The 26,279-nt window shown below is 33.8% G+C and overlaps 1 long non-coding RNA gene across 1 annotated transcript in view; it reads left to right on the top strand.

Annotated features, from left to right (window-relative positions):
* Positions 1-887: 887 nt before the first annotated feature.
* The window catches only part of LOC143234730 (uncharacterized), a 60,609-nt gene continuing 35,217 nt past the window's right edge, over positions 888-26,279 (top strand). The window contains exon 1 of the long non-coding RNA XR_013018778.1: positions 888-969. This is a non-coding gene — a long non-coding RNA (uncharacterized LOC143234730). The remainder of the gene's footprint in view (positions 970-26,279) is intronic.

Below are 26,279 nucleotides of genomic sequence, written 5' to 3'. Positions count from 1 at the left end.
TGCGATGATGTCATGTAATGTGAATTTGAGAATACCAGTACAAAGCAACTTTTGTATCGCTATTTGACATTCAGTTTAAAAACTTAATGATATACTGTTAGTTAAATGTTACTGTCTAAAGTAGAGAACAAAAAGAAATATACATTAGATAATTAGAAACCTACTTTGATCAAAATATTATTATAAATGTAATGATTTAAGCGGTGTTCTTTGTGGTTTTGTTAGAGTATAGATGACCAAAAATTGAGGAATTGAAGGGAAAATGCTCAGAAATGTGATAATAACATCACCACCATCAAACTGTTGAACAGTAGTTTGTATCTCAACCCACATGAAGGAAAGGTTCTAATACGTATTTACAAGAGAGGGCAGGTGATTACAAGACAGCGATGGTTGTTAAGGCTTATCGCTGGCATGTGACAAGTAACCTTTTCGCTCGTTGGTTGGTCAAGTTTACCTGGATTGATATTACTCAAGAAGAAATAAAAAGGACAGGGGACAGTTTGGTTGTCCAAATAGATAACGGAGTTATCTTTTTAATGTTCTGTAGCTTCGGCTTTCAACAATAACCGAACGATCCTTTCACTCTCTACACATATCACTTTCTGTTCAATCCTTAGTTGTGGATGTGGTCATAAGAACACTGTTCTAATAACTGTTACTATGACAATCCTTTTTCTTTTGAGATTATTTGGTTGATGTCATAAAAATGTTTACTTAGGTGCTGCTTATCATTCCTTGAGGAAAGTTTAAGCGGCGTCACTGATCGCGTGCAAACCAGGGCACAGCGGTGACTCGCGAGATACGACACTCCTATGTGCATGAAATCGCGGACTTATTCCTGGATTTAAACCAATACTGTTACGACAGCTAACCATTCACGAGTAGAACATCCAGTAGTAGGTTCGACAGAGAACAATCGCTGTTCATCCCTTGAAGGCGATTTGCAGATAGGGTACAGTGAAAAAGGTAACGTTCACGTCTTTACTATTAGAACGAAGAGTTTTAGTTAAATCATATATTTGTTACAGATCAGAGTTAAAAATTAAACAACAATTGAGCTTTCTTGATTTTGCTGAACACCCAGAATTTATCTTCTCATACGAAGAAACACGTTTTTACAATATTAATACAGCATTTGAAATCATCGAGTATTTATGTTTGTGTGTGTGCTGTAACTATTTACATCAGACTCTCTCAATTGGGCGAGAATGATCCCTTGAGTGGGAGGGACGACGAGCGATTAGGGTAATCATTAGTGTAATAATTCTAAACCAGGCGTTTTAATTTTTTAAATTTTATTTATCAAAATGATAAGTAATTACTACAACACATATAGCATTTTAATGCGTATCCTTTTTTTTTATATCTCGTCATTTAACTCACTCTTCTACACGTTCGAAAACGGGTGGAGTAAAACATCATTTTTATTAAAGGGAGTCGGGAATGAAAATGTTTGCAAAACTTGGGCTTAAATGACTTCAACGAAACACATTAATTGGTGAGCTGTTGCTGGATTTGAACTCGACGCGGTTTACGAGGCATATGTTGTAATTACTTAAATTTACTTAAAGTAGCACATAATTTAGCAAAATATGTTTAGAGTATAAAATAAGACTCAGATAGACAGGGATTGGTTTGAAAATAAAACATATTGCTAAGCCATTTTAGTATAAAGATGTAGACGATTCACATAGAAACTGTTCAATAAAACACCAAGTTTTAATCAGTATTTATTATGCGAGAATGTATTGCTAATGTAGAAACCAAAGTGTTTCTTATTTAACTTTCAAGATATGGTGTCGCTTTTGCAAATTTACTTTCCGTCCATTGTTTTTTGTCTTTATTTTGTTTTTATAGAAATATTTTTACAAGTTCTAGAGTTTTTCTACACATTTGGAGTTGTATTAACATAGTTATAAAACAACAACCCTGTATAACAACATTGTTACACGAGGAAAGTTAGCACTGAAATTTTGTTGTACTTAATTATGTAGTTAAAAACGTAATTAAAATATAAACTCCTAATATTTCAGGCATTAGAAAATGACTTTAGTAAGAATAACCAAAGCTGATGGTATGCTACAATTAAGGACTGACACAAATGTGGAAATAACAACGGGTGAATGTGGATGGAATATACATATTAAGTCTGTTAAGATTTAGTATTATTACTGTTAACACCTCTTAAGTTAATTTCAAACTGTAAGTGTTAAAGAGTATTTCAACACACCTGTTTTTTTTAAGACAAAAAAATTCTACCAGTAAAATAAAATACTTCGGCAAATTTGACAGATTGAAAGTGAAACAGAATATTCAGAACATTTTAATATCTTGGCAGTAAAACATAATATTCTGATCACCCTGTCATTTTAACAATAAAAACAGAATATTCAGATCATTTTAATATCTTGGCAGTAAAACAGACTATTCAGATCACCCTATCATTTTAATTGTAAAACAGAATGTTCAGATAACCCTGTCATTTTAACTGTAAAACAGTATATTCATATCACCCTATCATTTAAACAATAAAAACAGACTATTCAGACCACCCTATCATTTTAACTGTAAAACAGAATATTCAGATCACCCTGTCACTTTAACAATAAAATCAGACTATTCAGATCACGTTATCATTTTAACTGTAAAACAGAATATCAGATCATTTTTATACTTTGGCAGTAAAACAGAATATTCAGATCACCCTGCCATTTTAACTGTGAAACAGAATATTCAGATCACCCTGTCATTTTAACTGTGAAACAGAATATTCAGATCACCCTGTCATTTTAACTGTAAAACAGAATATTCAGATCACCCTGTCATTTTAACTGTAAAACAGAATATTCAGATCGCCCTGTCATTTTAACAATAAAAACACTTTATTCAGATCACCCTGTCATTTTAACTGTAAAATAGAATATTCAGATCATTTTAATACCTTGGCAGTAAAATAGAATACTCAGATCATTTTAATACCTTGGCAGTAAAATAGAATATTCAGATCACCCTGTCATTTTAACTGTAAAACAGACTATTCAGATAACCCTGTCATTTTAACAATAAAAACAGACTATTCAGATTACCCTGTCATTTTAACTGTAAAACAGAATATTCAGATCATTTTAATACCTTAGCAGTAAAACAGAATATTCAGATCACCCTGACATTTTAACTGTAAAACAGAATATTCAGATCTCCCTGTCATTTTAACTGTAAAATAGAATATTCAGATCATTTTAATACCTTGGCAGTAAAATAGAATACTCAGATCATTTTAATACCTTGGCAGTAAAATAGAATATTCAGATCACCCTGTCATTTTAACTGTAAAACAGACTATTCAGATAACCCTGTCATTTTAACAATAAAAACAGACTATTCAGATTACCCTGTCATTTTAACTGTAAAACAGAATATTCAGATCACCCTGTCATTTTAACTGTAAAATAGAATATTCAGATCACCCTGTCATTTTAACTGTAAAACAGACTATTCAGATAACCCTGTCATTTTAACAATAAAAACAGACTATTCAGATTACCCTGTCATTTTAACTGTAAAACAGAATATTCAGATCATTTTAATACCTTAGCAGTAAAACAGAATATTCAGATCACCCTGACATTTTAACTGTAAAACAGAATATTCAGATCTCCCTGTCATTTTAACTGTAAAACAGAATATTCAGATCACCTTAATATCATAGCAATAAAATTTAAATTCAGAGGTATCTCTCATCACTGTAGCTTTATACGTAATCATAATATAAAACAAAAATAGACTGAAACTCTTGCGACCGTTTTTAATAACAACATAAAAAAACATTATGCTCTCGATGCCTCCAAAGTTGCGAAGTTGACTTGCAAAAATAAAGAAGAGTTGTTTACATAAAGTCGGGAATTTTTTTAGTGTAAAATAGTTTTTGAAGACTAAGTAATACATTGAAAGATACATTTAGTAGAATGTCAGAGAGAAGGACGCAATATTAAGTCAATACATTGAACTTATTAACTAGTCGTGTAAGACTGGTTTTCTGTTTTGTTCACGTCGGATAAGATTTGATATCTTTCAATAACGTGGCTTACTGAAGCCACAATTAAACCTGAAACTTGCCAGACGAAAGGCGAGACTTGCTAGGAAACCTGAAACGGAAAACTATTACTCAAATGACAGACGAAGTGCATCTAAGGAGTTTTTGAAAGGAGCTGCTCTAGCACTGTTTCGGTGTCAGTGGTTTTGTTAGTTTTGTCAGATAATATGAAAGAAAATATATATATATATTTACATATATACTTATTTTTCAGCCTAACGTCTTTGAATTAACTGTGGGTATTATATTTACACTATTTAAGCGTCATTACTCGTGAGCCCATGATTCAGATTTTATTAGGGGCCCTAAAAAAACAAGTTACATACAAAATTTACATTTAATATCCATAATACCTTAATAGTAACATTTAGATCTCTAACATATTATAATATACATGTCACTATGGCCCGGGATAGCCAGGTGTTTAAAGCACTCGACTTTAAAAAAAACAGATATTCAGATCACCTTATCATTTTAACTGTAAAAATGAATCATTAAATGATTCAAAATGCTGGTCAGGGTGTCAAGATTCACATACTATCTTAAATTGTTTCTGGGTTTTGACCGTTTTTTTAAAATCCCAGTATGGCCTTAAAATTTGGGAGTTTTTTTTCTTTTTTTTTTTTGAGTGTCTTGCGTGAAGCTACTCGAGAACTATCTGCGCTAGCCGTCCCTAATTTAGCAGTGTAAGACTAGAGGGAAGGCAGCTAGTCATCACCACCCACCACCAACTCTCGGGCTACTCTTTTATCAAAGAATAGTGTGGATGACTGTCACATTATAACGCCCCCACGGCTGAAAGGGTGAGCATGTTTGGTGCGACGGAGATTCGAACTTGCGATCCTCGGATTACACCTTAACATCAAGAGTATCTGGCAACGTTAAATGTAATTCGTACGACATCTGATTACTAAACAAAAACCTCTCAGAGCCTTTCAAAAATCACAGTTATTTTGTTTAAAAAATATAGCGTAGAGTTACATTGTGGGAATGAAGAAACATAGAGAATTTACTGACCAGTATAATCCAATAGCATTCAGATATACAATGAAAATATTGTGTGTAGTTATTTTCCAATGATAGGCATACAAGGATAGTTATACAGGTCTACCGGAGAGACACTAAGAGAGTACAGTTTTGACTCTAAAGGTTATGACTTTTCAGTAATACATTAAATGATTCAAAATGCTGGTCAGGGTGTCAAGATTCACATACTATCTTAAATTGTTTCTGGGTTTTGACCGTTTTTTAAAATCCCAGTATGGCCTTAAAATTTGGGAGTTTTTTCTTTTTTTTTTTAGTTTGGAGACCGCATGAGTTCGTTGAGGCTTGTTAGACGCTGGTGCATCATCAATGATTTTCAGGTAGATATAGCTGCTTGTAGCTGACCTTCATTTAGTAGTAAAAAACTAGAGAGAAGGTAACCAGTCATCAACACTTGCCGTCTATTCTTTTAACATTACATTATAACGCATCCACGGCTGAAAGGGAGAGCGTGTTAGGTGACAGGGATTCAAAACGACAATCCACATGTTGTAATTGGAGCTCCATCCACCAGTTCTTGCCAGGTCACATTTGAACTATATTCACCAAAGATTAAAGAAATGGTCAGTGAATGATGCTTAACCTTGGTACCAAATTAGATAATAATCAGATAACAGCATTTATACTGTTCATATAAACACATAGATATGAAAAAAAAAGTTCCATCGTAAGTTCCACAGAAAGAAAATATAGATAGACTACCTTATACTACAGGGACAGGGGAAAGTCTCGGTGGACACAGCAGATAGTCCAAGAAAGCTTTGCAATAAAAAAAACACACGAATCTTATACTATAATTAATGGCAAAAACTTTACTTTGTGCTTATTTCTCATTCAAATCTATTATTTGTGAGGATTCATAATTTTACATAATACACAGTAAACATATAATAATTCAATCAGCAAATCTATGGAAAAATTAATACCAGCAATAATATTGTAGGAACTTATTACAGAATTACCTATTTTAACACATCTTTGAATAAAACTCGGCATGGCCAGGTGGCTAAGGCACTCGACTCCTTATCCAAGGGTCGCGAGTTCGAATCCCCCGTCACACCAAACATACTCGCCATTTCTGCCGTGGGGGTGTTATAATGTGACACTATTTTACCCACTATTCGTTGGTAAAAGAGTAGCTCAAGAGTTGGCGGTGGGTGGTGATGACTAGCTGCCTTCCCTCTAGTCTTACACTACTAAATTAGAGACGGCTAGCGCAGATAGCCCTCGTTTAGCTTTGCGCGAAATTCAAACAAAACTAGAAATTATTATAACTTCTTTACACTGCTGAAAAAAGACAGTAAACTGGAACCAGGTTACAAGAATTATAGCATGTTAATCCATTCCTCTAACTTCTAACGCTTATTATTTGTTATCACTCTTTGTTTGCTATAACTTCTGAGGTTTATTATTTATTTTTGGTCTTTGTTTACTATAACTTTTAAGGTTTATTATTTATTTTTGTCTTTGTTTACTATAACTTTTGAGGTTTATTATTTATTTTTGGTCTTTGTTTACTGTTACTTTTAAGGTTTATTATTTATTTTTTGTCTTTGTTTACCATAACTTCTAACATTTATTATTTGTTTTTGGTCTTTGTTTACTATAAATTCTAACATTTATTATTTGTTTTTGGTCTTTGTTTACTATAAATTCTAACATTTATTATTTGTTTTTGGTCTTTGTTTACTATGAATTCTGATAACTATGTTTTATTTGCAGCCATTGTTGATTATAGGCTATTATATTAGCGCTTTATTTTCCGTCTTTGCTGACTGCAACGTTTACATTTACATTTATTTTCGTTCTCTATTACTATAACATCTAATAAATACGCTTCTTTTTAGTTTGTGTCCACTATCAACGTCTATTTTCTACAAATTTACTATTATCTATAGTAGCAACAACTAATTTTGAATTTGTTTTCCCTCTTTAAAATTGCCCGGCATGGCCAAGTGGGTTAAGGTGTGCGACTCGTAATCTGAGGGTCGAGGGTTCGTATCCCCGTCGTACCAAACGTGCTCGTATTTTCAACCGTGGGGGCGTTATAATGTGACGGTCAATCCCTCTATTCGTTAGTAAAAGAGTAGCCTAAGAGTTGGAACGAGGTGGTGGTGATTAATAGTTGCATTCCCTCCAATCTTACATTGCTAAGTTAGGGACGACTAGCGCAGATAGCCCTCGAGTAGCTTTGCATGAAATTCAAAAAAAACGAAAACAATCACCTTTTGAAATATATATACTTATACGGTGCATAAAAATAGGTACTCATAATATATACTTAAATATGATACTTAGTTTAATAAAATCAAATTTTATTACATATCTGAACTAAATAATTCCAACATTATTTTCTCTAAACTATTCGGCAATGAAAGTGTAATTTGTAGATTACGTTACCTATCAATCGCTACAGTATAAGAATCCATATAATTCAATTTGTTTCGGAAAGTGGACCTTCCATTTTCAGAAAAGTTAGTGAATCACAAAGAAAGAAAGCCTATCTTCGAAATCTCCTGGTTATCGAACTTATTGTGTTAGAATATCTCATCTTTCTTGACCAACCTCCGTTTTTAGGTATCGATAAGGTATCTTTATTACCTGTATAATATTTGTGATAGCCTGATATCCGCTTGAATCAGAAGAATATTACACTATATAAATTCGAATAGTTAACTATGAGTTTGTTTGTTTGTAGTTAAGTACAAAGCAACACAATGGGCTATCTGTACTCTGCCCATAGACAGTATCGAAACCCAGTTTTTATCACTGTACCTCCGCAGATTTACCGCTGAGCCACGGAGGTGGTGCGAAAATACATTTGTTGTTTGTTTTTTTAAGCAGAGTCATTTTGGGCTATTTGCTGTGTTCACTAAGGAAATTCGAGCCTCGGATTTCAGAGTTGTAAGTCTGTAAACTAACTATAAGCATGCGAACCAGTCGTATGCGCAAAATTACAAACTATGTGCCATCTGTTTTGTGTCTGCCGCGGAAAATGATCCCTGAATTTTAGCTTTGTAAGTCCTGAAGCTTACTGCTGAGCAACCGGGGAACTAAATATTCAAACTAAATCGTCAAAAACTAAAACACAACTTATATATATATATATATATAAAGCTTTTTTAGTTTGCCACCAGGATGTGAAACAACCAGGTTGACGCACCAACATTTCACTTATTTTGCGTAGATACTAATTTGCATACATACAGTATCATATGTTTAAAAATATGAATGGAAAGGCTATTTTATTTCTACGAAAAGGAAATGAGGACCTTGTCGCTTGATTCTGACATAATAGATTATGTATGAATTTAGAAAGATTTATGTTTGTTTTGAATTTCACGCTAATCTACACGAGGGCTATCTACGCTAGCCATCCCTAATTTAGCAGCGTAAGACTAGAGGGAAGACAGCTAGTCATCACCACCCACCGCCAACTCTTGGGCTACGCTTCTACCAACGAATAGTGGGATTGAACGTAACATAATAACGCCCTGCGGCTGAAGGGGCGAGCATGGCTGGTGTGATGGGGATTCGAATCTTCGACCCTCGGATTATAACTCGTGTGCCTTAACCACCTGGCCATGGGATTTATAAAGAAAATAGGCTTTAAGCCGTAATTCTAGTGCAAGTTTTCCAACTTTACAGTAGTGAGCAATGGAAGCTAAGCTTAGAATCTTCTTTACATTTTAATTTCTGAATTTAAGCTATTTTAAACTTAAGAAAACAACAACAAAAAACAAAAAGTATCGATTACCTTCACGCTAAATCGTTAATGGGCGTGCATTAATCAGACAGATTACTTTAAGCCGTGGGAACCGTCCTTATTTAGGGAATTTTATCTCTCATGTCACAGAAGAATCATCACTTTAAACGTGGCGGGAAATGAAAACGACCTAGGAATGCTTTTATTGTCATTCAAGTAGAGCTTTCGCGAATGAAGCAGGGATTTCAGTTATCGATTTCTCAGCGAATATATCTTTATCGTTTAGTTTCGTATGAATTAACCTTTTCATCAAAAGTAAAGAGATAAGGTACAACTTATAAGTCATGGTAAAACCGGTACTGGAAACTTGATGAGTAATGTGTTCTTATGCGAGCTCAATAGTAACTTCGGCTATTCATGACTATAATTTTGATAAAATAATAAGCATTATTACAAAATTAAAAGTTTCAATATAAATGTGCTCGCATTGTTCATGACTATTAATTCATCGCAAATTTTGTCCTTTGTTTTGCGTACAAGCTTTTCAGTTCCACAGAGAAACAGCGACAAGTCTACGAATTTACAATGCTGAAGTCCGGGGCTTTGAATCCCAGTCACACCAAACCTGTAGCCTTTTAAGCTTTAGGGGCGTTATAAAGTGGCAATCAATCCCACTATTCGTTGGTAAAATAGTAGCCCAACAGTTTGCGGTGGATGGTGATAACTAGCTGCCTTCCCTCTAGTCTTACACTGCTGAGTTAAAGACGGCTAGCGCAGGTAGCCCTCGTTTAGCTTTGTGCGAAATTCAAACAACAAAAACAAACAAACATTATTCTAGCTTCTTTGCACTTCCGGCAAAAGACAGTGAACTGGAAACCAGGTTACAAGAATTATAATATGTTAATCCATTCCTTCCACGTTTCAACAGCTTTAACAAACGTTTAATTAATTTGTTTTCCTCTTCAAATAATACCCTTACGTTATCGTAGCCACGTGTAAGGTGTTCCAGCTGTCTAAACATATGAAATCGTATCAGAAAAGAGCATTTAAATCACCAGTTACAGGAAATGCGTGGATTTAGTTTACCCTTAGTTTACCTCAAATGCATTTGTGTGTACTAAGCTAATAAATCAAAGGATCAGTTCAGTAATGAGTAGAATATATTTGAAGCGTAATGACGTTATTATCATAATAGTATTAGGCTTCAGTTAGTCTCTGAAACATAACATAAAACACTCTTTTTCTCTGCGTATTTCTTATGTTCAGTCATAGACTTTAATAAGCATTAACATACGCGCCACTTTTACGTTTTTGTAAAAATAGATAGTTATCTATTGGATTCTGTGCCAACAGCCTCAAATTGCACTGCTAGTATAAAGCTGCTTTTAAAAGGATGAAGTGCTTACTGCAGCATAAAAAAAAATCCTGATAAAGTGTAACTGATGTATTAGAATTTGATTTTTCATTCTCATGTGGTGTTCTCAGGTTCACTGATTTTCCTTGGAGTATTTGGGGGGATAGTTCCCACAAACTAACAAGACGATCAATATAAAATATTGTATTAAGTTAAACTGTTATCCATGACTTCTGACTGAATTACAGACAAAGAAAGAGGCCAGACATAATGAAAACCAAGTAGAAAAATCTTTATTATAACATACAAAACAATTAAAAATAATGCATTCACTTTATATGGAGCTTTTATTGGAGGTTGGGAGACATCGGAAATATCAGTTGTAGTTGATGTAAGTCTATTAAGAATCGGTTTCAGACTGAGAAAAATACATTCATTAAACAATGGAGCTATTTTATAAGTTCTCGTCACTGTCAGTCATTTCTATCAAAAAGTTAGTTCAAGGTGTCACTTTACCTGTCAGTTGGAAAAAACTACCAACTTTTTGGGAAACGTTATTAAACAAAAATATGTTTATTTATTCTATATATATGTACGTATATATACATACATATGTATGTGTTTGTAATTATTATAGATTGTTCAAAGTAATAAAAATAACAAAACGTTTCTTTTTTTTTCCTCCCCCTCTGGTAAAGCGGTATGTCTCCGCATTTACAACGCTAAAATCAGGGGTTCGATTCCCCTCGGTGGGCTCAGCAGATAGCCCGAAGTGGCTTTGCTATAAGAAAACACACACACACGTTCTTTTTTCCTCTCTCTGTTTAAAAATGGTGATTTAATTATTGTTCTTGTATGACTATTCTGATGTTGTTTTGTTCAACAGTTAAGTATTGTTCTTGTATGACTATTTTGATGTCGTTTTGTTGAACAGTTAAGTAAAGTATTGTTCTTGCATGACTATTCTGATGCTGTTTTTTTTTAACAGTTAAGAAAAGGCGAAAAAACTGTAGAAATAACAAATTATGTCTTGTGTCTCAAGGCAGCAACTGCTTCGCGACAACGGCTTTCACCGTATAGTAATAAGAATATGGCAATTTTGGATAGTGTGTATAATATGTATATAGCTGTCGTTTTTTTAAGTCTGCAAAGCTCAATAACTGATCGATAGGTATATAATGTGTATCTTTTTATGTGTGCCCCCCGCTAGTACAGGGGTAAGTCTACGGATTTACAACGCTAAAATCAGGGGTTCGATTTTCCATCGATGGGCTCAGCAGGTAGACCGATGTGGCTTTGCTATAAGAAAAACAAAACAAACAAACCTTTTTATGTGTACGTTACTGAGTGGATTATACCTAGAGATCTCAGTTTCTCTATCCATCTAACAAGGCAGGTCACTTCATTTCTGAAACATTACCGGAAATCCTTCAAACGCCTACATTTGAACTCAAGAAACTACGAGAGCAAAGGGGTCTTTTACTCTTTATCCAAGAACAAAAGATAGACACCAAAACAGGAGCGATAACGCATGTTAGGGAAATTGTTGAAAATCAGTTCTTTCGTCGTAATAAAATGAAGTACTATGTATGTCCATAATTAATGCTTTCTAAAATGTTACTTTATCAAATTTTACACCGACTCCTCGTTCCTTTGTTAATCGTCTATGTTCAGTGCGCACGGGGAATGTTTTTTGTTATATAACTTATAAACTTAGCCTGCATTCCTATAGCTTTTGGTTTTCGGAGTGAGCAGCACTGAAGTTATGACAGTTGCTACTTTAAAAGTACATCCACTGTGTAAGTTATTGTAAAAGCGGATGTTTACATACATAAAATGTCTGTGTGTTGTGCTTCTATTATAATATACTGTAGTCTCACTTAATAAGGCGGTGTTACAACTCTAAAATAGATGCAATATTAAAGTTTGTTCTTCAGCGCAGCAAGTACAATAATCACATTATAAAACCTTCCTTTACGTTTAGATTTTACGTTATAATAAGTTGCTCACTTTACCTTCATATTAAAGACAGTGTTTGACACTTTTCAACCTTCCTTTTATTCCCACTGTTCGTTGGTAAAAAAGTAGCCCAAGAGTTGGCGTTGGGTGGTGATGACTAGCTGCCTTCCCTCTTGTTTTACACTGCTAAATTAGGGACAGCTGGCGCAGATAGCCCTCGTGTAGCTTTCCACAAAATTCATAACAAACCAAATTTTTTTATTCTTGTTACCAAGTTGTAAAAAAAAAACTTTTTCTCATTATAGACCTCTACTCAGTCTATACTAATATTTTAAAACGAAAAACTTTAGAAATTGTAAATTCCCGACTTAAATAAATTTTTATGATCTGAGTGTGTGAATAATTTGCGTCGAAAAGGACGGTTATACACCCTTTCAAAAATTTGTCAATTTCCAATGCTATAACAATACCTTCGTTATGCCCAACGACAAAAATACAGTTCTTATATATTTCTTTCCACTGCGACTTTATATTGGCCATAATTGCTATGTGTCTAGTTGATTTATATGCTCAAAAATTGTTTTGATATATCATATCCAATACAATAATTTAATGTCATCGGCTAACTTTGCTAACTTACTTATTATTCTCCTATCAGTATCATAATGTACATAAAAAAACACGAAAAGGCTTAAGCACAGGTTACCTTCTGTTAACAAAGAACCGATTTGAACCAGTGGACTCCATTGATATAATATTTTGTTTTCTGTCATCCAACCACCCCACAATCCAATTCACTAATCTTTTCAAATCCTCATTGATGTCTTTTTCTTAGCTAAGCTTCAATACATCATCTTATGAAAAGCTTTATGAAAATCCTAAATACGTACAGTCCACACCATCTCATCCAAGGTTGCACATAATTCAAGTTTTTGTTCGGTATTTTGATGAACTCACGTTGATGTTTGTATTAAATTTCATTAAATTATTTTAAAGCTTATTTTGTAAGACTTCTTAAACTTTTTCCCACGCCCAAAGAAAGACTCAGTAGTCTATAATGAAATAGGAGTAACGTTAGTAACTCTACAATTCTTAGGCACCTACCCACCACTTGTTAACCAATTATAAATTATAACTAGAGATATAAAGAAGACTCAATACTAATGAGCACGTTTTACTAGCCACATGTCATGATATTATTTTAACTTACATGAATTTATTGTGGTTATTTTAAATTTCTAATTCAAAGATTTTTCTTCTGAACACCAGTTTCACGATACAGATCTGTGGTGTCGCTGCGGTCTAGTTTAGAGTTACGTTCAAAGTGGCTATTCTTTCTGCTTTTTAGGCCTGGCATGGCCAAGCGCGTAAGGCGTGCGACTCGTAATCCGAGGGTCGCGGGTTCGCACCCGCGTCGCGCTAAACATGCTCGCCATCCCAGCCGTGGGGGTGTATAATGTGACGGTCAATCCCACTATTCGTTGGTAAAAGAGTAGCCCAAGAGTTGGCGGTGGGTGGTGATGACTAGCTGTCTTCCCTCTAGTCTTACACTGCTAAATTAGGGACGGCTAGCACAGATAGCCCTCGAGTAGCTTTGTGCGAAATTCCAAAACAAACAAACTTTATGCTTTTTGTCTCTGTATTGTCCTCGCGTAGAGATATTGGACTACACGAAAGTTGGAAAGTAATTTTTGTTGAAGTCTCAATAATCGGTTCTTTTCTTATTTATAATTCTGATTATGATGAAATGTATCAGGTTATCTTATGGAAAGTTCTATCTTTACCTCGTATACTAGTCTATAACACAGAAGCAAGGCGAATTTTAGTTTGTTTCGAGTTAAGAACACAACTACTTAAAATAAGTAAGACTATTTACGTTTAAATTTTAGGAGATTTCATTTTAGGACTTACAAATAGGATAATTTGGAGGGCTATTAGAACTGGCTGTATTAACTTAGATGATAAATGAAAATAAACACACGTATCCAAATAAGCATTGAAGGCAAGGTGTGCTAAATATATTGCACAGCTGTTACTCTTTGTGAACATTTACGCATACTTAACCAGTATCCTATATAAATGAAAAGCATTGGATACCAATTCTATTGGACTATAAAGTTTTAGTTCACTTTACTTATGGTGCCTAAATGAAAAATTATTCATCCAATTAGAGTTGATTTTATTTGATTTTAACGATTGCAACTTATTCATAGTTTGATCGGTTATTCATTAGCAGCGAATGATAAAACTTTCTTTTATTTCGTATCAGTTACATAAAAGAATATAAATATACTACTTTTGGGACTCTATTTCAGCGTGGGGCCTGGCATGGCCTAGCGCGTTAAGGCGTGCGCTTCGTAATCTGAGGGTTGCGGGTTCGCGACCGTGTCGCGCCAAACATGTTCGCCCTCCCAGCCGTGGGGGCGTTATAATGTGACGGTCAATCCCACTATTCGTTGGTAAAAGAGTAGCCCAAGAGTTGGCGGTTGGTGGTGATGACTAGCTGCCTTCCCTTTAGTCTTACACTGCTAAATTAGGGACGACTAGCACAGATAGCCCTCGAGTAGCTTTGTGCGAAATTCCAAACCAAAAAACCTATTTCAGCGACAACAAATTGGTCGGGTCGATAGCTGTTTAACCATCTTTGTAATTAAGGACATAAAAAGCTCTCATCAATTTTTTCACCGATACCTGTTTGTTTGGAGATAAGTAAAGATTGCGCAAGTAAGCGCGCCATCATCAAATTAATTAAATACTTCGCAGTTATATGGAGTTGGTATCAATTGTGTTGAGTGTACCTTAGGCAAAACATAAATACAATCAACTGACTTTTTTTTCAAGGGGTGGAGAATCAATGACGGCACACAAATCAAAATTAAAACTTTTTATGTTAAGATTAGGTGTAAGATGCTGGACTATTAATACAAGAGTCCATGGTTCGCGTTTTGTTGTTGCAAAATCGCACTTTGTATATTGGAACAGTGGGTGGGCTAAAAGAGCGATGGTCAAATTCTGTTGTTCGATTAGAGTAATCTCTGACCAGCTGTCTTACCTCTAACCTAATAACCATTTACTGCCATTCTTTTACCAACGAATAGTGGGATTGATCGTAATATTGTAACGCCTTCAAGACTAAAGGGTGTGCACGTTTGGTGGGACTGGAATTCGAACCCGCGACCTTCATTTTGGCGAGTCAAACCTGGCCATCCTGGGCATTTGACTAGCTAGTATCAGATGACATCAAGAGAGGTTAACTTTTTACGGTAAAAACAACAACAACAAAAAATAACAAAAAACAATAACAATTAAACTTTATTTTCTTGTTCATATTGTTTTAACCTTATACGAAAACGTGAGCGATATTAGTTAGTGCAATGGATGTGTGTGTGTTTTGGATTTCGCTCAAAGCTACACGAAAGCTATCTGTATTCGCCGTCCCTGCTTTTGAATTGATAAACTTAAGGGAAGTCAATACTGCGCATAGCCAAAGCTTCTGTCAGATCTAATAGAGGGATGTGTCCGCTACTCTTACAACTCACTTTTTTCATTAACGAGACACAAACCATGAAACCTCAACTTCACACTCTAGTACGCTTATTTCTGGGTTGTTTAGGAGAAACAGGCATTGTGTACAATATTCGATTATGGTTTTGAGCAAAAATGATTTTCGCTGGCATTCACTCTATCGATAAAATTCATTCAAAGCGTTGGTAATGTTTTACAAAAGTAAAAATATGTTCGCAGAAAGATGGAGATTTAACAATAAAAATACATATAAAGGTAAACGTCCAGCTTATTACATATAACTTAATAACTTTCAGTACGTTACTGATCCATGGCAATGATTTTACGTGCCTAACCGTTAGAGATTTTACGTTGATTCATTACGTGAAAGGTTGTTTGCAACTGTTCTGAACTCCGACTGTTTTCTCTAGGATTCTTAATCTCTGATAGCCCTGATTTACAACGACGGCCTCAATGGGCGTTTCGTGAAATTAAACCGTTGCGCCTAAGACTTGTAATGTAAATTCGATCTCACTCGTCTCTTTAAGCTTTCAATCAACCGTGCACAACTGTTTTTTTTCTTCAAAGTGCTTCCAGTAATCTTTAATCAGAACAGCCATCTTATTTAAGTATTAGGTAATTCAACAAATACGTTTAGAATAAAAAAAAACGTTTAAACTATTTTCTGTAACCCTTTTCCTTTAAAACAAAAAAAAACACTAAAATTTAGATATTTGATTAGAAACCTTATAGTCATGCAGGTTCTGTGGTGCTCTATGTTTACTTATCAAATTACAAATATTTCTAATTACAAATTATTTTCTTACCTTGGGATGCAGTACTTGAACTTGGTATTTCATTTGAACAAACTTTTCGGTTTACAGCTTGTCGCTATAATTTAGAAAAAATCCATGGTTCATCAAGTCACAATTTGTTTCGATCTTTCTCCTTTGTCAGAAGATTTTCGTAAAGCTTTATCCAATTTCTCTCAGAGATATAAAAACATAGAAGTATTTCTGCAAGAGAACTGACCCATACAACTTATATACATGTGTATTAACACAGGTGATAAATATTATTGCGTTGTATAATTTTTTAAAATAATTCTTGAAGCCAGTGCTCTCTTTAAAAATGAGCTTGGGTGTTTTTAGTTTACCTCATATAGAAGCTTCGCAGGCTAACATTTTAAGAGCTTGTAAATATTCAGTTCAGATGTGAACAATTTCCTTCTCATGTGATTTTTGTTTAATAAAAAATTAACCATGAGTTTTGTTTTACACTTGCCATAAAAAAACTCGTGTTTGAACTTGCAAATATGTTTGTCTCAACTGCTCAGACTTTTGCACAAAGAGAAATAACGCATTTTACGTTAAGTGAACTTCTGTGCCTTGTTACTTGTTTAAAAGGTCACGATCACTTCAAAAGATACACCATAAAACTAAAAGTGCTAACAATGCTTAAAATAACTGATAGTAGCTATATATATTTGTACTCAAAAATTTGATTGGGCAAGTTGAATGTATAACATTTTGTAAAAGAAGTAGCACGAATAGTGGTTAAGTGGGTTTTACTTGTTATTGGGCATTAGAGTACAACAAACATATAAAGCTGTTAGTAATAAATAAAAGCAGATTCTTAAAAGTTACAGACAAGAGGTCTGTATCTTATAAAGAAATTTTGAAGTGAGAAATTTCGAATAAACGGTTTTCACACATTAGAAATGGCATGACAGACTGTAAATTGCAAACACTATGTTTGACAGCGGCTGTAAGAATTGGGTGTCCTCGTAATCGTAACGACATAGAAACTCAGTATGTAATTAGCGTTACGTATCAAATATTAGCGACTAGCCAAAATACACAGCTTTGCTGAGGATATTAGACTAATATTTTACTGGACGACTGTGTTCCTGTATGTATTTTGAACCTATTTTAAATATGGTATATAATTAAAAACATTTTCAATAATTTTGTTTTCTCCCAAACTACAGAAGTTATCAATTTTATTATGTAATAAAAAATCTTTGCTAAAGGTTAGAAATTATTTCCTTACATCTTAATACATTATCATTGTACTAAGAATTTCATATCACATTTTATGATATGTTTCTACGAAGCCGGCCCCCCGCTAGAACAGCGGTATGTCTCCGGATTTACAACGCTAAAATCAGCGGTTCGATTCCCCTCGGTGGGCTCAGCAGATAGCCCATGTGGCTTTGCTGTAAGAAAAACACACACTCTACGAAGCCCGGCATAGCCAGGTGGGTTAAGGCGCTCGACTCGTACTCTAAGGGTTGCGGTTTGAATCCCCTTCGCACCAAACATGCTTGCTCTTTCAACTGTGAGAGCGTTATAATGTTACGGTCAATCCCACTATTCGTTGGTAAAAGAGTAGCTGAAAAGTTAGCGGTGGGTGGTGATGACCAGCTTTTTTTTCTCCTAGTCTTACACTGCAAAATTAGGGACAGATAGCCCTCATGTAGCTTTGTGCGAAATTCAAAAACAAATTTCTCTAACATTTTATTTGCGGACTTTTAACGCTAGAAATCGGGTTACGATACCCGTGGTGGGTACAGTTCAGATAGACCATTGTGCAGCTTTGTGCTTAACTAACAAAGAACAACAACAATTAATGCATGTTTTCTTTTTTTAAATTTAAATTTATTCGTTAATTCTGAATTCTAAGGTTCTAAAATAAAGAATGTATAAAGATGCATGCCTAAACTTACATCTGAGATATTAATAGATAATCATAGATTTCAGCAATTTTGTTCTTTTATTTTGTTTTTCTTTAAAGAATTTTTTATACTTGCATATTTGTTTTCATATAAACGTTAACCGAACTTAGGAATACAAACTTTTAATGTTTGATTAAGATGTTTATTTAATTTTAAAATATTCCATACCTATAAATGATAAAGAAACAAACACTTCTTATTTATTAACTATACTATTTATATTTGGAAGCACATGATGTTTGTGCAAATAGCCTTAATAATTTAATTCAGAAACTTTGTTCATTAAATTCACATACTAAACTAGTAAAATTATGTTCTATATCATTTGCTCTTTGTCCTAAAATTCTAATTAATACTATATAAATCCTGAATATGACTATCATAGTTGAAATCTAAGCCTTTTTGCCATCCGTTTACATTGAATAGTCCCATGTTTATTTTAAACCAATTTATCTAGAAACGGTAGTCTGTATCCTTCTCGGTTTTCATCTGAATCTTATGTTTGTTATGTTTACTATTTAAATAATCCAAATATTTTGTAATGTTCTTAGTGTTTGAAGAAAAAGTGTCATTTATATAGACTTTGCAATAAATAGGATTTATTCTTCATAACACTCAGCCATTTAACGTATCTTGTAATGAAATAGATGATTATTAACCAATACTGCTGCTACTCTGGGTCCCATAGAAACTCCGTTATCAGATCTCTCTTGATAAAATACAAAGTGTATTTGTTGCTTAGCTGAATCCAATAACTTTCTGAAATATCTTTAAAGAATCTTCTTCGGTCTTCCTGATTATAAAACAGAGTACTAATTAAATCATGAGATTCATCCAAAGATATGTTTGAGAATAATGATTCACTATCGATCTGCAATAAATACATCATAAAACTTTCAGTTTTGTATTCCTCACAAGAAAACCTGCCAATTGACTGTTATATTTACCAATATTAAATACAGTTGATTTTATTGAACCTCCTTCCTTAGATACTTTAGGAAGTCCTCATGAAATACCTGCGTGAAATTTGTTAATCTTAGCTGTTTATTAATCTCTTTTTCTTTTAGCTTAGTTAATTTTTGTGAGTTATTTTTCCTGTTTTCCTAGAATCCTTTCCTAACTTTGTAAATTCATTTTCACTTTTTTCCTGGTTTCATTATATCTTTAACCCATTAAGCGTTTCTAGTTCTTACCGACTTAAACTGCTTACTGAATTTATTATATTTATGGATAGATGCCAGAACTACTCCTGTTACTTTTGTTAAATACTCTTTTACGATTCATTAGTATTTCGTCAAAGACAAACTGTTTTAAGTTCATGTAAGAATTGTTCAAAATTTATCGTATAATCTGCATTCCTTGATTCTTAATCGGTTACTCAAAATTTGAACTTTAGCTGTTACATTTTCATCTCTATCATGTCGAAAAACAAAAGATAACCCGATCAGTGCAATTTATAAAAAAATGTTAGCATATTTCTTCAAGTTAAATATTTGTTATCAAACTTATTCCTCCTATTTTTAATTTAATATATTTGGTTATTATCGAGTTTTTAAAGCTATTCTCTTTATCTTTCTTTTTGAATTTCTACTTAAACTATCATTATGTTGTGTATTAAACACTCCTGTTTTATTTTTCACCTTTCAGTAATTAAATGTGAATTTGGATGTGTGTTTTTGAATGTTTATAACCTAAAGTACCTACTTTAAGAAATGTCGGCATAATTTTATTTCTCTTTTCCTAAAAATTCTAAGAAATATTTTGTCGTATTTATTACTTTTCAGGAAGCTAAGAATTATAACTTTTATGTTGAAGCAATAGTAAAACAACTTCTAGTCATTACATGAAAACATATCTTTCTTAGTGATCCCTCTTATGTTTCATAAAATGATTACAATTTGACTCTATAATCATTTAAATTTAGTGTACAAGGGAATTCACCAATTATTATGATAGAATAAATCATAACAATCATAAGTTATATTCACCTTAAGCCTACCAAAACGGAGGACAAAATAATAAAAACTAATATCGCACGTAAAAGAACTAAACTATAATATTTCTCCAACAAATAACAAAGTAAATTAACAAAAAATATCAAAGCATTTAATTGTCACCATCTAAGTGTGCAGAGTGAGAGAGACATCGACTTTCAGTTAGTTCCAGTTAAATTGGCCTTTCATTATGTCCTTAACCCTAACATCGAGTTTTATTCTTAAGCCTTATTAGAACAAATTAACAGAAATTTTCTGTATTTTACCGCTTTATGTTGGTTGCACACTGATTAAATTAACATCTAGCAACTTAAACATTTATTACAAATAGACAATCAACATGAGCATACAAATACACTAAAACATCCACCTACTTTTTGATTACTAACACATTCATATAACATACTTTTGAATCAATATCGAATTCGAGTGATAATATTATTAGTAAATACTAACTATTTACACTTCTGAAAACTCGCGTCAGAAGTAGAGATTTTATAAAAGTGAAAGTACTTATGTGGCACTATTCATTTCCTTTTATGCCCCCCAGTAGCTCAGCGGCATGTCTGCGGACTTACAACGCTAAAAACCGGGTTTTGATACCAGTGGTGGGCAGAGCACAGTATAGCCCATTGTATAGCTTTGTGCTTAATTCAACAACAACAACAATTTCCTGTAATTCCAATTCAAGTATATTTATTAAAACTCTAATCTTTACTGTAATTCATGATCAACCATAATAGTAATTAAAAAATAATTCTATTTGGTAGTTCATCATATTCATTTAATGAGTGTTGTTTTATAGTTGACAACTTCATCTATCTAAAACTCAGTATATTTTCAAACTTGGGGCTTTAATTGTAGAACCTGTATAGTTAGAGAGACATCTGGGAGATAAAACAGTTATGTGAAATTAAACATTTCTTTAATGAGAAAAATAAAATATCAAAATTGATGAATTCTAAGATTGTATTATCTCAGAACGTCTGGTTTCGATATTAACACTTTTACTAATAAAGCAGAGAACAATGTTTCGACCTCCTAGGTCATTTTCAGAAGATGACCTAGAAGGTCGAAACGTTGTTCTCTGCTTTATTAGTGAAAGTGTTAATTTTCATATCAGACGTTCTGAGATGCAATTTTCTTTCAAGTGGGTTTCTCGTCATCAAAAATTCTAAGATTGTTTATCAGTACAAAAATCCTGCGTATAAGTTTTGTCTTAATGTGAAAATTTGCATTTGTTATGAGTCTATACAGAGTTTATATCGCACGTTCCTTTGTTCTTTTGTTGTTCTCTGGAGATTAGTATCTGTTCTGCCTGTGGCTAGTTATGCACTTGTCGAAGAATGTAGACGACAGAGTTGGCCTTCACTTTCAATTAAGGTGATCTCTAGAAATTACTATTTTCCCTGTGTTAAATGAGAAATGGCCAGAACTTGAGTAGCGCTAGCAGCTATGGGTAAATTTGACGTTTTGTTTTTCCAATTATTGAGTAAGAAACGTTAGATTAAATAGTCTACACGGGATATCATGTGAATTGGTTGAAGAAAAGACATTTCGAGGGACGAAGATCAGAGAATTAATTCATGACTTTAGAGAAAGGCAACCGTCCAGTGTTCATTTAAAGCATGTGTTTGTCTTTACAAATAAATAAAAATATTATTATATTAATTTTATATCCAGTCCCTCGATATCTTAGTTTACGCTTAGTTTGTTTAAATAGATTTAATGTATGCTAGAAAAGGTATAAAATACAGTAAGTTGCATTAGTATACATCTATACAGAAGACCAGTTAAAAATAGTTAATTTTTCATCAATTCTTTCGTCTCGAAATTGTTGTCGACTAGAGTTTTTTCATATTTCGAAATTCCTACGTCTATTTTCAATTGCATGACTGAAGTATTATTGACGACAAATTTCAGTTTGACATTATTTTAGTGTTTGAGTGATATTTCAATAATTTTCTTAAAAAAACAAATTTGCCCCTTGTAAGTTTCTGAAAATGTTTGATGAGAATCCGATTTTTGTTAGTTTGGCCTATAAGTTGTTCTAATATATATATTATAACTAATAAAATTTTAAGTCAGAACAAAACACATTAAATGAAACAAAATACGCTGCATTTTTTTAAAAAAAGTCCCTAGGGTACAAGCTACAACGTGGGGATTATAAAATGTATCCTAAGTTTTGAAGGTGACTGAAGAAGTAGGACCCACATTGCGGTAGGGATACACCGTCTATCAACCTTAACCTCCAATTCGCTAGTCTCACATAAAAAGATTAGAAATTGGGAGAGCAAGATGTGGGTGCTCAAGCCCACAACGTCCCACATCTATATCACCCTTTACTGCCATATACCAAGGTGCATTGTTATGATCCAAGAAATTTAGGCTTAGGAAGAAAATTCTGGATTGCGAAAAAGCCAAGGTGGTATCAAAATGATACAGACCATCTTGAACAAGATACAAAGTTTGTAGGTCAAAAGAACTTTGTGGGAAACGATCTCTTTCACAACACTCATCATCTAATGAGCATAGTGCTAAATGCGTAACACAAGTAGGCTAAATAGTGCAGTGTATAGTGATGATCATTGATGTTGCTGCAAACGAGATTCAAAGAAAAACTTGTAATGGAATACTTGAAACCTGTTACAGTGTATTGTGTTTTATAATTACTGCAAGTTCAACGTTTTCGAGATGAACGTGAATATATAGAAGATAGCGTGAAAGGTGTAGACGTCCCTATGTGGTTATTACAGTAAGGCGAATGCAATATATTTAAAAATAGCTAGTAAGTTTTAGTAATTATGTTAGTTTTTTTTTAATTTACGCAAAGCTACTCTAGGACTATCTGCGCTAACCGTCCACAATTCAGCACCATCTCTTGGGCTAATCTTGTACCAACGAAAAGAGTGGGATTTACCGTCACAGTATAATGCTTTCCTGACTGGAATAGCAAGTATATTCGGTGATGGGCTTTGAGCTCGTGACCCGTATATTGCGAGTCGAGTGTCCTGTATATACCACACACTGGTTTGTTTATTATTTTAAGTTTGAAATATAATTTCAAATCAACAAAAATGTGTGTCCTGTTCAATCAATCTGATTAAAAACACCTAAGGCGTGAAAAAAAGGTGTGGCCAGAAGAGAACTGAGCGTGCGACTCAAAGAAATGAAATCTAAACTGGTGGCCGAAGTGGTAACTACCGTCCGGCATGACCAGGTGGCTAGGGCGCTCGACTTGCAATCTAAAGGTCGCAGGTTCGATTCCCCCACACACCAAACATACTCGCCCTTTTAGCCGTGGGGGCGTTATATGTGACGGTCAATCCCATTATTCATTGGTAAAAGAGTAGTCCAAGAGTTGGCAGTGTGTGGTAATGATTAACTGCCTTCCCTCTGGTCTTACACAGCTAAATTATGGACTGCTAGCGCAAATAATAGCCCTCGTGTAGCTTTGCGCGAAGTTCAACAAACAAACTGGTAACTACACATATAGCATTGATAAGAAATTTACAGCAAATATTCATCCATTAAGTCGTACGTTTTTGTTCAACTTTGTGCATGATGGTGGGTAAAGTAAAATAATATATACTGGAAAATCGGTAATTTTACACATCTTCATATTGTTAAATGGTATTCCAATGGAAAGCCAGATGAATTCATTTATTAACTCACTATCTTATAGTACGATGTTTGCAAAACGCACCTTCTTTTTTTTAGTTTAAATAAAAAAGATCCGAAAAATTCGCTCAGAATTTTAGTCCAATATTATATATGTGATAATTATTATACATCTTGTGCAAATACTGTATTCTATCAGGAACATATGAAAATAATTTGCTCCTTGATTATTCTAATTTAATGATAAAGGCCCTCTTTGGTTTTCCTCCAGTTAATTATACTAAATTTGATATAGTTATATCAAGACCCAGATTTCAAAAATCCAAGTCTTATTTTCGTGATACGAAATTTGATAACAAACAATACATTTTTGTAAAGGCAGATAATGTTGCCTTGGTTAAACTGATACATAACACTTATTGGAATTCTCATATGAACCATCTACCCTTACTTGAAATCATGACACCAGTCAGAATAAAAATAACTTAGGAAGCCTAGTCGTAAAATTTGACCTGAGTTGTAAAATATATTTTTGTTCATTTGTTTTTAAGAGCAGAGTTATAAAATAGGCCATCTGTATTTTGCCAAACATGAGGCTCGAAACCTTATTTTTAGCATTATAACTCATGCTTAACGTTGGACCACTAAGAGGAAAAAGAATATGTTAATCGTTCATCGTAACTGCGATAACTGGGCTCCCAGTTTCTTTCAGATATTGCACACAGAATATATTACCGTTATCTCCTAAAATCATTATGCCTAGACTCTAGTTTAGGATCATGGAACTATATCATATTCTTTTGCACAATGGTGTGTTTTAAGTTTTATGTTTTCGTCAGATTGCACCTTGTTGTTTGAATTCATATAAATTAAACGTATAGAAATTATTACAGTTGAAAATGCATTTGTATTTACGCAAAATTTACTAAGACTATCTGCGCTGTCCTTGATTTGAACTACTGACCAGTGAATTCGTAGAATTTCGCGCATGACTACTCGAGGGTTATCTGTCTCTAATTTTGAAATGATAGACTACAGGAAAGAGACTAGCCAGTCAGCACTACCATACCATCTACGATTCACGCTAATGGATAACTGACTCTCACACTTATAACACACCACAGCTTAAAGAACTGGGAAATGTTTTGTGGTATCGAACCCTGTTCAACAGCTTCAAAATCCAGATGTGTAATCACAAAGTAAATTCGCTGCCAGTTACTTTTGTACTGAAGTGTAACATTCTTAACAAGTGCTACAAGAACTTCTTAAATGTATAACAGTTTGACGATATTTTTGACGATATACTTCTCTTTATATGTATCGTTTTTTAATACCCTTGACGCAAGAACGACTTTTCAAATCTAACGCCAATTCCTCGTCATTATTGAACTTAAAATTGAAGTAACAATTATTCATGATAGTTATTCATAAGACTGTTCTCTATTCTGAGTATTTCGCTACCAGGTCAAAATATGGAAGCACGTGCTAACAGTGACTCCAGCCTCACCGCTAATGAGCAAATATAACGTGGAATTAAAAAAAAACGTAAATTTATTAAAACGGCGTTTCATGTAACGATTGTTTTTCAGGTTCACGTCAGGTTTCGATACCCATGGTGGGCACAAACAAACAATACCTCACACACCACGTGGTGGTCATTATTGTAAGTGTAATAATCACTTGTTACTGTTTTCCATCTATTCATTAAGAACCTATGGTTCCTAAAAAGTCGACTGTTTAAACATTCACTGACCGTCTTTCTAAACGTATATTTCGGAATCAGAGCCCCAGATATAGCCAGTATTGCTCCTGATAATGGTATACTAAATATTTTACTAGCAATCAACAATCGGCCAATGACAAAAGAGATGTATGGCTTGAAAATATGCCTTTATGGAATGGTGTTCGTGTCAATAAATGGAAATTTACGGTGGTAAGTAGTTCACGTAGTACTGATCTATGCTAAGGGCGGGAATCCCATCTTTCGGTACATCAAATACAGTGGCTATTTCCGTATTGTTGTTGAAAGTAAACATTATATTCGTTGTGTCTGAAAAATGCAAGCCGTCTTGTTTTTAAAACGATAGCCTTTCCCTCGACTAAAACGTTCGTGTATCCCATATTATCCTTTTTCAACAACTGATGTTTATTTCTTGCCTGGCTGTGTTACCATTTTTTTTAACCCGTTTCAAAGTTATCAAAATATAAACAATATTTTAGTTTTCTGAGATGTTGATAATGAGTGCATTGTACAATATGTG

The sequence above is a fragment of the Tachypleus tridentatus genome, chromosome 12 (assembly GCF_004210375.1).
Source record: "Tachypleus tridentatus isolate NWPU-2018 chromosome 12, ASM421037v1, whole genome shotgun sequence".
In the NCBI taxonomy this organism is placed as follows: Eukaryota; Metazoa; Arthropoda; class Merostomata; order Xiphosura; family Limulidae; genus Tachypleus; species Tachypleus tridentatus.
The sequence above is the reverse complement of the archived record's forward strand: the minus strand, read 5'-3'. Positions and strand labels throughout refer to the sequence as shown.